Source organism: Rhincodon typus, chromosome 22 (assembly GCF_021869965.1).
Source record: "Rhincodon typus isolate 14 chromosome 22, sRhiTyp1.1, whole genome shotgun sequence".
Taxonomy (NCBI): Eukaryota; Metazoa; Chordata; class Chondrichthyes; order Orectolobiformes; family Rhincodontidae; genus Rhincodon; species Rhincodon typus.
Window position 1 is genome coordinate 24,862,597 of NC_063353.1, and position 16,334 is coordinate 24,878,930.

A 16,334-nucleotide genomic window follows, 5' to 3' on the forward strand; every position below is an offset into this window, starting at 1 on the left:
TCTGATGCTGCTTGGCTGATGTGTTCATCCAGCTCTACACCTTGTTAACTAAAAGTTCAAACTGTTTATGAACTAATCCAATTAATTAAAGAAAAAAAATAAAGCAACTTGTTCAGATACATTGTGACACAGTCCCGGGCCAGGTGAGACTTGAACCTGGACCTTCTGCTAGAGATAAGGGGACCACTACATCACCAACATACCCTTAATCCTGTTAAGTCCTTGACATTCGATGGCATCACAGTCACTGAATCTCCCACTTTCTGGGGGGGTGGAGGGGCCAACCAGTGATCAGTAACTGAACTGGATGAGGCCTGTAAATACTGTGGCTTCAAAAGCAGGAATCCTACAGTGAGTCTCTCATCTCCTGACTTCCCAAAGCCTGTCCACCATCTACAAGGCAGAAGTCAGGAGTGTAATGGAATATCACTACCCCTCCTCCCCATTACTGGATGAGCAAAACTCCAATAATAGTCAAGAAGCCTGACACCATCTGGAAAAAAACAACTTGATTGACACTTAATTCACAAACATTCACTCTCTCCACCTCCAATGGTCAATAACAAAGTAAACCATCTACAAGATTCACTGCAGAAATTCAACCAAGGCTCCTAATCCTTGCCTTCCAAACCTATGACAACTACCAGCTAGAACGACAAGAGCAACCAACATAAAGGAACACATCCGCCTACAAGTTCCTCTACAAGATACACACTGACTTGGAATTAAACCACTATTCTTTCAGTGTTGCTTGATAAAAATCCTGTAACTCACTCCTTATCATCATTATGGGTTAATCTACACCAAATGGGCTGCATATGCTCAAGAAGGCAGCACACCACCACCTTATCAAGGGCAACTAGGAATGGGCTATAGACATCCAACAGTGGCCACTTACCATGAATGAATAAAAAGACTTGAAATGTTATTGAGATAACACGGTGTAGAGCTGGATGAACACAGCAGGCCAAGCAGGGTCTCGACGCGAACCGTCAGCTTTCCTGCTCCTCTGATGCTGCTTGGCCTGCTGTGTTCATCCAGCTCTACACCGTGTTATCTCAGATTCTCCAGCATCGGCAGTTCCTACTATCTCTGAAATGTTATTGATCCTATTTTATGAAATTCCACACCTAATTGAACATTTAACCCCGTCACTAATTGTTGGTCTGGTGAAACTGCATTCTCTTGGCCTGTCTGGTTTTGAAATTTTAAGTTCATTTAATTGAAGCTGGAACAATTTTTTCTTTTATCATGTAGTTTGATGCCACACTAACCTTGGGTTTAAAACAGACTGAGAAGACAAGATCATGAGCAGTCTTCAAATTTACACTTCAAAGTAAAGTTATTTATTACACATTAAAGCCAATTATTGCAACATGGCCACCATAGATATACCAACGTCTTACTTAGAGTTACACTAAGTGAGGACTAATCCAGTTTTCTTGTATATTCATGCCCACATGCTCTTAAGACTCTCTAAAGCTCTAGACTAGTGTAGTCTAGTCTGGTGTCATCTAATTCTACCCATACTGTGCTATTTATGCTCAGTAATACTCAGTTCCATGACATCGCTAGATTGCTCCTGGGATCTTGAAGCACTTACACAACAATATTCAGTGCTGCAAAGCCTACTTTGAGTGTTAAAATTGATTACTGTTGTAATATTAGCTGTAAACTAAATACTTAAACTAAATTTTATTTTAAAGTATTGCTCTGACTTGCTGTTTATCTTGTTCTTTGGCATCTGTCTCCTTTTGTCCTGTTTTTCCTGTTTTACTGCAGTCGTTGTTTGTAAATAAATAAAAACGGTAAGATAACTAAATTATCTGCACAAGATTTTAATTAATGCCTTTCTGATTCAGAATGTAACTAGAATTTACAGAGAATGAGAGGAATAGACAATGAAAACCATTACGTAAAATGTTGAGTAGCATTTTTGAGATGAGGAAACAATGGCCTAGTGGTATTATTGCTGGACTGTTAATCCAGAGACCCAGCTAACATCAGAGTAACATTATAGCTCAGTGGTTAGCTCTGCTGCCTCACGGTGCTAGGAGCCTGGGTTCAATTCCACCTTTGGGCAACTGTCTGTGGGTTTCCTCTGAGTGTTCTAGTTTCCTCCTACAGTCCAAAGATATGCAGCTAGGTGGATTGGCCATCCTAAGAGATATGTAGATTAGGGGGATGGGCCTGGGTGGGATGCTCTAAGGGCAGGATGGATTTGTTGGGCTGAAGGGGCTGTTTCCACACTCTAGGGATACTGAGGAAAAAAACTGCAGATTTACTTTGACAGCTCAGTAATTTATAAGTGTGTCAATTTAATACATCAGAGGAACAGCCCTTCAACCCAAGCCTGCACCCATTCTAATCTTTACTTAGACCCATTACTTATTGCCCGAGCATGGTTTCTATCACTCAGTTCACCTCCCATTCCTTTGTCTGCCAAGGTATGCCTTAAACATTGCTAATGTACCTGCTCCCACCACTTCTCCAGCAGTGCGTTCCAGGCACAAAGTTTGAATCTATCTCGCCAGCTCACCCCAGATCCCATTAGACTCTACTTACTGTTCCAGCCTGCTTTCATGTACCTTATCAAATACTTTGCAGATGTTTGATAAGGTACCTTATCAAATCCTCTTGCTCCTAATACATGTATAAAATGCCTTGGGATTCTCCTTAACCCTACTGGCCAAGGACATTTCAAGGCCCCTTTTAGCCCTCTTGATCCCTTTTTGAGCTCCATCCTACTTTCTTTGTATTCTTCAAGGACTTTGCCTGTTTTTAGTTGCCTAGACCTTAGGTATGCTTCCTTTTTTTTGACTAAGCTGATAATTTCCTCTTTCATCCAAGGTTCCAGAATCCTGCCATTCCTGCACTTCATTTTACAGGAACATGGCTGTCCTACACTCTAATCAACGGGTCCTTAAAAGACTCCCACATGTCAGATGTAGATTCACTCTCAAAATGCCACTCCCAGTCCACAATTTCCAATTCTTGCCTAATTCGGTTATAGTCGGCCTTCCCTTAATTTAACACCTTCATCTTAGGTCCATTCTTGTCCTTACCTACAAGCATCCAAAAACATACCGAATTATTGTCACTATTCCCAAAATGCTCCCCCACTGAAACTTTGATCAACTGGCCAGGCTCATTTCCCAATACCAGGCCCAGCATGGCCCCCTCTCTCATTTGAATATCCACTTAGTGTTTTCTCCTGGTTACACCTAACAAATTACTCCCCATCCAAATCCAATGCACTAAGGGAGTTCCAGTCAATATGGGGGAAGTTAATATTATTCACCACAACAGCCCTCTATTTTCACACTTTTCCAGAATCTGACTACATATCTGTTCCTCTGTCTCCCACTGGCAGATGGGAGGTCTGTCGTACAATCCCAGCATTATGATTGCATTCTTCCTATTCCTGAGCTCCACCCATAATGCCTTGCTGCAAGATCCCTCCCGGATGTCCATCCTCAACACAGCTGTCATATGTTCCCTAACCAGCAATGCAACTACCCTACCTCTTTTGCTTCCTCCTCTGTCTGGTCTAAAACATCGATATCCCAGAATATTAAGCTACAATCCTGTCCCTCTTTCAGCCATGTCTCCGATAAAGCAACATATCATAATTGCATGCATTAATCCAGGCTCTAAGTTCATCCGTCTTATCTGTTATACTTCTTGCGTTGAAGCAAATACAGTCCAAGCCTCCAGTTCCGCCAAGCTCAGCAACCTCTCCCTGACTGCACTTCCTCTTAGCTATATTTTCCTGAGACTCATTCTCTTCCCCAGTCTCTATGCTCACTGACCTGCTGCTCTGGACCTGACACCCCTGCCACACTATTTTAAACCCTCACAAGCTGCACTATAGAACCTCCGTGCCAGGATACTGTTGCCCTTCCAGTTTAAGTGCAACCTGTCCTTCTTGTATAGATCCCACCTTCTCTGGAAGAAATCCCAACGATCCACATATCTAAAGCCACCCTACACCAGCTCTTTAGCCACGTGTTCATTTATACTCTGTCTCTGCTCCCAGCCTCAGTAACAAGTGGCAGGGGGTAGTAATCCTGACGTTACTACCCTAGAGATCCTGTTATCTAGTTTACTACTTAACTCCCTGAACTGTCATTACAGGACCTTGACAAACTTCCTACCTATGCCATTTGTGTCAATATGGACAATGGCTCCTGTCTGCTTACACTCCCATTTCAGGATGTCCTGTACCAGCTCAGAGATAATCCATGACGTTGGCACCAGGGAGGCAACACACCATCCTGGAGTCTCTCTCACAGCCACAGAAGCGCCTAGCTGTGCCTGTGACTATCAAATCTCCAATTACTATTACTCTGCTACGCTTTGTCCCTCCCCTCTGGTGCCATTCTCTGGCTGCTGCTGCTGTCTCCTGATGGGCCAACCCCCTCATCAGTATCCAAAACAGCCCATTTCTGAGGAAGGGTCCTGACCTAAAACATCAACTTTCCTGCTCCTCTGATGCTGCATGGCCCGCTGTGCTCCTCCAGCTCCACACTGTGTTGTCCAAAACAAAATACTTGTTTGACAGGGAAACAGCTGCAGAGGACTCCTGCAGTGACTACCTGTCCCATCTAGCAGTCACCCATCCATCTTCTGTACCTTGGGTGTGACCATACTTCTATAACTTCTTTTCTATGAAGCTCTCCACCATTTGTCTGTTCCATACTGTCTCCAACTGCCTTTGAAGCTGATCCACTCATTCAGTGAGCAATTGAAGCTGGGTACACTTCCTGCAGTTGTAATTATAAGGGATGCTCTCAGCATCCACGATTGACCACATCTCGCAGGCAGAACACAAAACCCCACCAAATATCATGACTAAACTGTTTATTGGCTGTTAGACTACAAGTTAAATTTTACTTAGCTACCTAAAAATTACCATCATTACTCTCTAACAAATAACCCCCTCAGCTTACTCTTGATCTGAATTCCCTGTATTAACCAGAAGATGAAATAACTATACTAACCCTTTAGAAAGACTGTGACCCACTTACCCTGTACTGCAGTGAGATTCCTTCACCCTTCAACTGTAGCACAAAGTGTTCACCGGTCTCCTTTTGCACTGTTTTATGCCGAGATCTTGGCAACGCTCATAAACTGCTTAATGCTGAATTCCAACCAATCTATTTCACAGCAAATCTGACTCATTGCACACTCCTCCCTGTAGTGTAGCAGAATTCATAGTTGCCATGGTCCCAGAGGACCATAGAGCTCCTCCATCATTAGAGAGAGATGAACTGGTGTTGAGTTTAACCTGATGGTCACCATCAGGCCAGGTGAGAGTTCAAAAAGGCATGACCTTCATGGTGACCTCAGTGAATGTAAGAATTGAACCTGTGCTGATGGCTTCACAAATCACCTGATCAGACAACTGATCAGCTCCCGAAATATAGTGCAATGCATGCTAATTCACCTGAAATTTTGTAAAACAGGTGCCTCAGATTTGGGAACCTCCACTACAGAGGGCGGAAACTTCCTCGTCTCTGGACAATACGCTTAATGGTGTGAAAGTTGGCAAAATTATGTGGAATGCCCAGTGAGGGGCTACTCAACATCAAGAGCAGGAAGTCGCATGTTGCAGTCAAACATTGAATGGTGAGACAAAATTGCTAGTGAGTAGCAACAGCTTCTTTACATGATTTACTAATGCTGGTTTTACTATATGTTGTAATATTGTAAAAGAAAATTCCTAATATAAAACAATGTTTAGATAAAATATAGTATAACACTAAACAGTGCATTTTCAATAATATGCCTTAACACCTCATTACTGCCTAGCTTCACTCCATTAATATGCAATTTCTCATTCTCTCTCCCACCGAATAGAAACTAGTGAGAAAATGTGAGAATTCCCAACATGGAATTCTGAGCAGTTACCTTGGGTTTGAACACACCATTTGCTTCAGTATTGCACTTTGAGTGCACTGGCACCTTTCATTGGAATGTTGCTACAAGGACACTTTGCCCACAAGGACAAACACTGACCTCATGGATTGGATCAGGGTGCATCTCAGCACTGCTTGCTCACTTGGTGCTCACTTACTTTGTGCCTACTTAGATACTCACTGCGTCCCTGCATTGCTTTTTTGATGCTTTACCCCCTAAGTCAGAGCTTAAAGACTCACAGTACTTCTGCCTTGTCTTGCTGATTAGCATAGACTCTAAGGTGGGCATAACCAAACTGTAGGGCCAGTGCTCAGGGGATAATGATGAGGGCTGTAACCGTAATTCCATGCGGTGTATGAGAACATGTGGAGGATCAATACAAATGGACTTGCAGGAAGAAAAAGACTTGGATGTTCAGATGTCCCCTTGATTACCAGGCTGAGCCTGAGACTCACTGTGCAAAGTGCGATGACCCTTGCCCAGCATATTCATGAGACTTGTAAATGCATTCTGCAAATGGAAAATGGCTGTGACCACACCTGGAATGGTGGAGTTTGTGGATTTTTGTTTGCTGTTTGAGCCCATGAATCTATTCATGGCCATTTATATAAATGAAGTGGATGCGAATATAGGAGGCATGGTTAGTAGGTTTGCAGATGACACCAAAATTGGAGGTGTAGTAGGCAGCCAAGAAAGTTACTTCAGAGTACAACAGGACCTTGATCAGATGGGCTGAGGGGTGGCAAATGGAGTTTAATTTAGATAAATGTGAGGTGCTGCATTTTGGGAAGGCAAATCAGGGCAGGTCATATACACTTAATGGTGAGGTCCTGGGGAGTGTTGCCAAACAAAGAGGCCTTGGAGCGCAGGTTCACAGTTCCTTAAAAATAGAGTCGCAGGTAGACAAGATAGTGAAGAAGGCATTTGGTATGCTTGCCTTTATTGGTCGGTGCATTGAGTGTAGGAGTTGGGAGGTCATGATGCAGCTATACAGGACATTGGTTAGGCCATTTTTGGAATACTGTGTACAATTCTGGTCTCCCTGCTATTGGAAGGATGTTGTGAAACTTGAAAGGGTTCAGAAAAGATTTTCAAGTTGGAGTTGGAGGGTTTGAGCTAAAGGGAGAAGCTGAATAGACTGGGGCTATTTTCCCTGGAGCATCGGAGGCTGAGACGTGACCATATAGAGGTTTATAAAATCATGAGGGACATGGATAGGGTGAATAGCCAAGGTCTTTTCCCCAATGTAGCACAGTCCTGTAGGGCATAGATTTAAGTGAGAGGGGAAAGATTTAAAATTGACCTAAGGGGCAACTTTTTCACACAGAAGGTAGTATGAGTATGGAATGAGCTGCCAGAGGAAATGGTGAAGACTGGTACAATTACAACATTTAAGAGGCATCTGTGGATATATGAATAGGAAGGTTGTAGAGGGATATGGGCCAAATGCTGGCAAATTGGACTAGATTAATTTAGGATATCTGGTTGACGTGGACAAGTTGGACTGAAGAGTCTGTTTTCATGCTGTACATCTCTATGATTCTATGACTGTATGAGTCATATGAGATTGTTCAAGGGGCAATTGCATTAATCAGGACTTCCACGGTAGAGGTCAAAGTTATCTGTAATCATAGAATCCTGCATGTGAAAACTATGCAGTGAGTAACTGTGTGTGGGAAATAGATCCTGTTCACCAGCAATCTTGACCATGTCTTTGGTTCTTGCAGATTGAAGAAAGTAATGCCTGTGAAGCTGAAGTGATCACACGTAACCTTAAAATTGGCACCTGTAGGCAGCAAAATTCAAAAATAAAGCAAGATTTCTGGGGTGCATAGGAACATGGGACTGATGCCCTTTCACCTTGAACTGTAAGTATTCACCAACATGCTCATGTACATTATGATGCCTTTCTTAAGTGGTGGGCTTGGAGGAACAGGGTCTCAGCACTTACAATCTCCCACTGTCTCTCCGTGACATGACTGGTGCTGAGTTTGTCAGAAAAAGGTCCTACATCAACAGTCCATGTAAAAGTATTCCATAGCCCTGCTTGTCAGAGTTCTCCAAGTCCCACTCTACGGAGGATTGTGCTAAACCATCATTTGTGAATAATGCAAATGCTGACTGTTCACATTACTAAGGATCTATTCTGTTTCTTAAGTTCCCCACACACAACTTCATTGTTAGTATGAATGATGGATTGAGCTACAGCAGGAGTTAATATTATTGCTGTTGCTGTGACACAGGGGAAGGTGCAGACAAATTGTGAAGGAACAAATGCATCAGCAAGCCCAGGAAAAGCAGTAACTTCCAGTGGATGCCAAGTAGCCTCCCCAGGAAGGGGTCACAGTTGAAGGCGCCCTCAAAAGGCACAGGAGGCCTAGTATCTCATCTTCAATGCCATTCCCCTCAGTTAAGTGAGGCCCAATGACACCACAGGATGGATGATGTCTCAGAATACTTTCACAGAACTCCGTAAGCAGGACCTGCAACCTGATGGAGTGGGTGGCCATCTTATCCTGGTGTCCAAGTGCTCTTAAATGTTTATACAAAAGGATTCTTCCAAGGATCCACTGGGGACCTGTGTGGGATTTCTCAATTGCCAACCCACAAATGTTTCAGGGCTTTTACCAATGCATTTTATCTGTGATTATTTTGGTTTATTTTACTGCGACAAAATCTGTGCTGCAGCCTAGGCACTAGGCTTTACCAACATAGCCGGCTTCCCCAAGGGTCAGGATACAAGAGACTGGGCACATGTTGTGTTGAGAGGACTATAACAAAGCTGAGTTCATCAATAGAAAAGCTTCTGCTGATCAATGTGCAAGTCATCTGCACCAATTGATATAACATCTTAGAAGTATGAGCAAGGTACCCTGGGACACTACTATAATGCTTATACCCTTGGGACTCACATCCCTGCTGTGTTTTAAGGACCATTTGCCTTAGAATGACCATGTCTGATGACTCTGTTAAACAACCCCTTAACTGAGACAATGTGTGGTTATAATACAGCCCAAGGTGGGATAGACAATCAATCTGCTGAAGATAAGGTTCTAATGCATGGATCAGCCTGCTGGGCCTTACAATATACTTTCACATGGAGAGAAACTCAACATGAAGTTGGTCAAAAATGACACTTAGCCAATTTCTGGTAAGATTCAGACCAGAGTGTACTTTGCTCAACTTAAAGTTCTCACTATCACTTCCAGGTTGGAATAAATATTCTAGAACAAGAGAAAGCTATATTCAGCAGCCACACAAAGATCAACCAAATAAATAGCAAGACAGAAATTCAATAAATAAGATTTTTTAAATTTTTTTTTAAATTGTGATGGAGTTGTAATTCATACATGTAGAAAATTGTGAGATGCATTTTAATTATATAGAATGAGTCAATGAGTCAGTTTATGTATACATACAGAGCAAATACTTCAGTGACCATGAGCACAACAGGATATTCAGTGAAACCAAATCCACTTAGACATTATAATATTCTGTGCCTACGAAAAATCAGTTTGATATTTGACAAATTACATTCAATCTTTTTGTCATTCCATAGATTTTGTGTTGTTTCACTCAAGAACTTTTATAAACCTGTTTCTCAGCCAGAGGATTCAAAGAAGAGACTATAAGTTCTACCAGTAAACATAATTGTAAAAAAATAACAGATTTCAAAATACACTTGTAAACTGCACAGTTTCTAGCTGTTGATTCACTAATACTGGTTTTAATTTATGTTGTAACATTGAATAAGAAAATTCCTAAAATAAAACAGCGTTTAGATAAAATATACTATAATACCAAACAGTACATCTTCAATAATATCATTTCAATATCAACACATTAGCAAACACATCATTGTACAAGTTGCTTTTGATAGATATTTCAAACTATCTAGTGGAGACAAATATTGATGGATACATATTTAATATATCTCAGCTCAATTATTTTGGTCTTGAATTAAGTCACAGCCTAAAATATTTTCATTTCAGCATTGTACACTGGCCAGTTTATTTTTCTGAATAGATTGTCACAAAGGTATTTACAAAATACTTATACAGAAGTATAGAATTGCTACTCCAAGTTTTTACAATTGGTACAACTTGACAGAAGAGTGGAACCATACCCGAGCATCTTAAACATATTTTACACTGCCATTTATGTCATTAATACTTTAGAGAATGAGAAAATATGCAATTGGCTTCGTGCAAGTAAAATAAAACTCCCCAATTCTCTGTACTAGGCAAAGATATGCCAATCCATGCAGAATCTAGACTCAGATTTACATCAACACTTAAGATTCATGGACGAATTCAAAAAAAAGGTTTCTTAACTCCACAGCTACCAACAAGCAACAAGTAATCACTAATCTAAGGACAAAAGGTGAAAAACACTCAATGTGTTCTACAGCTGCAAGCACCACTATAATACATTTAATTCAGAGTATACTAGTTGAATAATTAGCTACATCTGGATTTATCTGCACCTTTATATGTTTAGACCTGAAAATAAAAAGTTGGTCCATTCTCAAGAGTATAACAACAAAATATCTAGTCTCAAGCTTATTTGTCTTTCCATTTTTTCATAAATGAATATTGAAGCTTTTCTATGTGTGCTCCTGATAAAACTAGAATAACTGTTGCACCCATAATCTTGGGCAATGTCTGCTCCAATAAATAGTAGGATATCTGCTCAATGTTCTAAGCCTTCTTTTCATAGAAGCAGCTCAGGGTAAACTTTTCTTCATTTCACAGGGATGTGTAGCAAAATCTTTGCTTAGCTCCATGTTGATGGTAAAACCTTCAGGGGGAAGAGGCTCCTTGTATGTCCACAGACGTTCTGAATAATAATCAACAACACTTCTGTGAAATACTAATGCAGTTAATAGCCTTGAATTTCCTGTCAAATGTACTTTTACCAAACATTGCTGTGGCTGAAGTAAAAGACCATGGGATTTTAAGCACAAATCAGATGTGACTTAAACAGACTCCTCTGAAATTAAAGCTGGATCTTTAAGGCATGATAATACATTTTGAATATTTTTTAACATTCACTACTTTACTATAACCCAGCTAAAAAAAAGTTTGTTTTTTAAAAAGATTGTTTTCAGTAATTTTAAATCCAGTTTTTTTCCCCACAGGTGGCAAATTGGCATGGAGACATAGTATTTTTTTTCCATAATATAAACATATTAAAACAAATTTAAGTGGTTAAAAGATTTTAAAGCACTGCCTGACTACATTATTTTATGGCAGAATTTTTGTCCACCAGTATACAAAAGAATTTAAGTGGAAACTTGGGGCTGTTGGAGAGTAAAACATTTTTCCAAATGGGAACTCTAATGCCGGCTGTTAAAAACTATCTGCTTAAGAATGTTTTCATAAATAACAAAGATCATCATTGTGCTCATCAATTTCTCAAATATGATGCCATGACCAGTGTTACAAGAAGAATGTCATAATAATCTTGGAATTGCTGAATATCTAAATATCAATCTCAGTATTAGCTCAATTAATGTGTTATATATTATTGTTCGCTACCTTCTCTTTAAAAGGGATTCAAACTGGCAAGTGAAAGGTTCTTCAGGTATGGAGGAACAAGCAGCCCCAAAAAAGATCAAGGCACAGTTTAGAAAGTTACACTTCCAAATACTATCAGGTTAGATCCAATGCAAATTCTAAAATTAAATATCAAAACAAAATCTTTGAGAAGTACAATTTCTAATTAATATCAGGCCAAAGCAAAGTCAATAGTGCACACCGACACGATATAAATCTCTCACTATTGACGAGTAAAAAGCAAAGTATTGCCTTGCTTTAAATGCTTCTACAATTGTCCACAATTGAAATGTTTTCCTACCTTTTGGATGACTGGTTTGAATGCACAAACACTTTTCTATACGGATGATGAAAATCTATATAAATGTTGAGAGACAAAAAGGAAAATACATCTTTACTATTCTACGCATTGAATTTTCTATTTAAAAAGCTTGCCAGCAGGCTGCCTAAATCATGTTAGCAAAAGGCACTGTTTGAGTTTCAAGCCTCACTAAGTCAAGCCACACTCTCTAGATGGGTATCCTGCTGCAGTTTGCAATGGGAGGTGGTGACTTTGCCAGCCTGCCTAGACACAAGGTGGGTCTTGTGGATGTGGGATAGGAATGCATTTTCCTCGATGTGCCCACCTTCTCACATTCCTCCACTCTTGGCTCATCTATTGCAGCTTTTCTATCAGCCAGGCCGAGTTAAAAATCAGCATGGTCAGCTCAGGCTGGTAAATAGGCCAATTAAAAACAAAACAATAAAAGCCTCTTCATAAAAAGGTGTGGAAATGTACAGCTCACTTGCAGAAGTCAACAAATGCAAGATCAACTCAAATATCCAAGAGGAAGAAAAATTCCAAAAGATAGGGAAGGAATATTAAGGAACTATAGGAGTTAGGATTTAAAACAACTACACTGAGCAATACGATGCAGTAGTTTCAATGACCTAGTTCTATATCCCAATAAAAGACTAGCATGTATTAAAGTCTTTTAATGCTAAGAAAGCTTCAACCCCCGAGAGAAAAGATTCTGAAAAGTGTCTGCTTTTATTGTTAATTATGACCAAAGCATATTGCTGCTATAATCTGTGCAAAGTGGTAGCTCATTCATTAGTAAAAATATTAACGCTTCAAGGTGAAATACATAACTACTTTCAAGACAAAGAAACAGCTAATGTGAACAATTCAAAAAATGAATACTATTTCACTATTATTTCTCACCTCTGCAGAATATGTATCCTGCAACAAGGATCACAGTCAGTAGAATCACTAAAATCACACTGACTGTAATTGGCTGGGTATTCTGTGAGGAAATACCTGTGGCTCTTAATTCTGTAACTGGAAAGAAATGGATATTGGATGACTGATTTATACAGTGCTATACAAAATATAAAAGAAATCATATCACTTGAAACTCAAATTTGCCTTCACCTGCACTCCCATCAATGGTCCCTTCCTTTTCTTCAACATGTAATTCCAGGAGGAATGGTGAAGGGTGGAGCCTGGTCTCCACTCCCAGACGCCCCCTCCATCTTTCCCTCTTATTGTTGCACTACTGAAAGACTGATAACATTTGGCTAACATAACAGTCGGAGAACAAACAGTGTTCATGATTTTATTGTTTGCTTTTCTATCCTTTGGAGACAACCTCTCCATCAGAAGCTGATCCACCTGATTGTTAATGGTTTCCCATTTCATTCAACTCTGACTTGAAATCCATGTGGTTAATGACTGAAACTTCCAACATTCCCTGTATCCTGCTACTTGTAGCAAAATCATTAACATGATTTGATCTAAAAAGATAGAAATATTGTGTACAATCTATTCACGAATTGTTTGTCCCATATGAAGATTTATAGCCATGTACTTATATTCAAACTCCCCAAATGCTGTGAAACTAACTGTAGGCAGCTTGTGGTCAGTCAATTGGTATCCAGCAAACTCCTCTACAGAGTTATGTGCTAATGACCACATGTTCTCTTTTCTTTGTGACGTTGGTTGTTGTGATGTTAATCGAGAGATAAATATTAACCAGGACATCAGGAAGAACTCCCCTTCTCTTCTCAAAGAGTCCCACATTACCTTTTAATCACCACCTGACACAGATTTCCTTCGAACAGAGAAGGCTGAGGGAGGATCTGATTGCAGTGAACATAGGCAGGGAATATAAGGAGGCATTCTTTTCCCCCTAGTAGACAGGAAAATAACCAAGGGCTCCAAGTTTTAGGCAAGGAACAGAAGGTTTGGAAGGAGTTTGAGGAAAAGAAAATTCACCCACAGTGATAGTGAAGAAGGTGTTGGTATGCTTGCCTTTATTGGTCAGTGCATTGTGTATAGGATTTGAGAGGTCATGTTGCGGCTGTACAGGACATTGGTTAGGCCATGTTTGGAATAGTGGATGCAATTCCAGTCTTCCTGCTACAGGAAGGATATTGTGAAACTTGAAAGGGCTCAGAAAAGATTTACGAGGATGTTGCCGGGGTTGGAGGGTTTCAGCTATAGGGAGAGGCTGAATAGGCTGGGGCTATTTTCCCTGAAGCTTCAGAGGCTGAGGGGTAACCTTATAGAGGTTTATAAAATCATGACAGACATGAATAGGGTGAATAGATAAGGTCTTTTCACTGAGGTGGGGGAGTCCAAAACTAGAGGGCATAGGTTTAAGATGAGAGGGGAAAGATTTAAAGGGGACCTAAGGAGCAATATTTTCATGCAGAGAATGGTGCATGTGTGGAATAAGCTGCCAGAGGAAGTGGTGGAGGCTGGTACAACTGCAACATTTAAAAGGCATCTGGATGGCTACATGAATTGGAAGGGTTCAGAGGGATATGGACCAAATGCTGGAAAACAGAACTAGATTAATTTAAGATATCTGGTCGGTATGGACAAGTTGGACAGAAGGGCCTGTTTCCATGTGCTCCAGCTCTATTACTCTGACTCTAGTTGTGGGTATCTGAAATTCTCTTCCTAAGAACTTAAGAACTAATTAAATGAACTCTTGAAATGCCATAGCATACAAGACTACAGGCCAAATGCTGGAAAATGAGATCAGAATAGATCGATGTTTGATGATCGCAATAATAATGTATGCTTGGAGCCTGAGCACAAAGGTAGGGTTCTAAATGAATACTTTGGGTCAGCGCTCACTAGTTAGAGGGCCAATATGGACATAGAAACTGGGGAGAAAATCTGTGATATAATTAAAGAAATTAGGATAGACAGAGAGGAAATTCTGAATAGTCTGACAGACTTAAAAGTAGATAAAATTTCAAGGGTTCAATGAAATGTATCCCAGTTTGTGTTTGAGTCAGGCAAGGGAGAAAATTGCAGGAGTGCCTAGAAGATTTCATTTCCCCTCTGCTCACAGCAACGGTTCCAGAGAATTGGAGGACAGTCAATGTAATAGTGTTATTCAAGAAGGAAGCAAGAATAGACAGGCCGGTCAGTCTGACCTTGATAGTGGGGAAACTATTGGAAGCAATTGTGCGGGATAGAATTAATCTGCATTTGGACAGTCCAATGGTTTTGTTAAGGGAAAGTCATGTCTGACCAACTTGATTGATTTTTTCGAAGAGGTGACCCCATGTGTAGATGAAGACAATGCTTCTGATGCAGTCTACTTGGAATTCAGCAAGGCTTTTGATAAGGCCCTACATGGGATACTGTTAGCAAAGGTAAGAGCCAATTGAATCCAAGAAAATATGGCAAATTGGATTCACAATTGGCTGAGTAGCAGGAAACAGAGGGTGATGGTTGAGGTGTGTTTTTTCTAACTGGAAGTCTGTGTCCAATGGGGTCCCACAAGGTTCAGTGTTGGGACCCTTGCTGTTTGTGGATATATAAATGATTTAGACATGAATGTACAAGGGTTGAGCAGTAAGTTTGCAGGTGACATAAAAATTGGTGTGGCGGTAAATAGTGAGGAGGTTAGCCCTAGACTGTAAAGAGGATATAGACAGTCTGGTCAGATAGGCGGAAATGGAATTCAATCTGGATAAGTATGAGGTGATGCATTTGGACAGAACAAACAAGGCAAGGGAATACATAATGAATGATCGAACCCTAGGAAGCATCTAGGATCAGAAGGGCCTTGGTGTGCATGTACACCAGTCCCTTAAGGTATCAAAACAAGTAGATAAAATGGTTAAGAAGGCATTAGTTGAAGCACTGAGTTGAACAGCGGGGATTTTACAAGAGGTAATTGAGCTCAGTTGGCTGGACAGCTGGTTTGCCGCGCAGACTGGCGCCATAGTGTGTATTCAATTCTCCTTCTCAACCTCTTTCCTTGCCTGAGGCATGGTGACCCTTAGGTTAAATCACCAGTTATCTCTTTCTAATGAAAAAGTAGCTCTGTAGTCTGACAGGGCCATGGCAACTTTGTCTTCACCTTTATAAAATTTTGGTTAGACGCAGCTAGAATATTCTGTGCAGTCTTGGAATCCAAGCTTTGGAGGGTGTGATAGCACTGGAGAGGATGAGGGGGAAGAGGAGATTTACCAGAATGTTGCATTGGCCGGAAAGTTTCAGTTATGAAGAAGATAGATTGGGGTTGTTTTCCTTGGAGCAGAGGAGATTGAGGCGCATCAAATTATGAGAGGCATTGATAAGGTAGACAGGAAGAAATGTTTTCTCCTGATGGAAGGATCAATGACTGGGAGCATAGATCTCAGGTAAAAGGCAGACAATTTAGAGGAATTATGAGGGAAAACCTTTTCAACCAGGGGTTGTGGGAATCTGGAACTCACTGCCTGTTAGGGTAGTAAAGGCAGAAACCCTCATAACATTTAAGTAGTGTTTAGATATGCACTTGTGATGCTAAGACATGCAATGCTGTGGACCAAGTGTTGGAAAATGGGATTAGAATAATTAGGTAC

At 40.6% G+C, this 16,334-nt stretch overlaps 1 long non-coding RNA gene across 1 annotated transcript; it reads right to left on the bottom strand.

Annotated features, from left to right (window-relative positions):
* Window positions 1–9,218: 9,218 nt before the first annotated feature.
* Window positions 9,219–12,875, bottom strand: LOC125485781. Its single transcript, XR_007264484.1, has 3 exons — window positions 12,685–12,875; window positions 11,782–11,836; window positions 9,219–10,761 (listed from the first exon to the last, which is right to left on the bottom strand). It is a non-coding gene; the product is annotated as an uncharacterized LOC125485781 (long non-coding RNA).
* Between the last annotated feature and the right edge of the window lie 3,459 nt (window positions 12,876–16,334).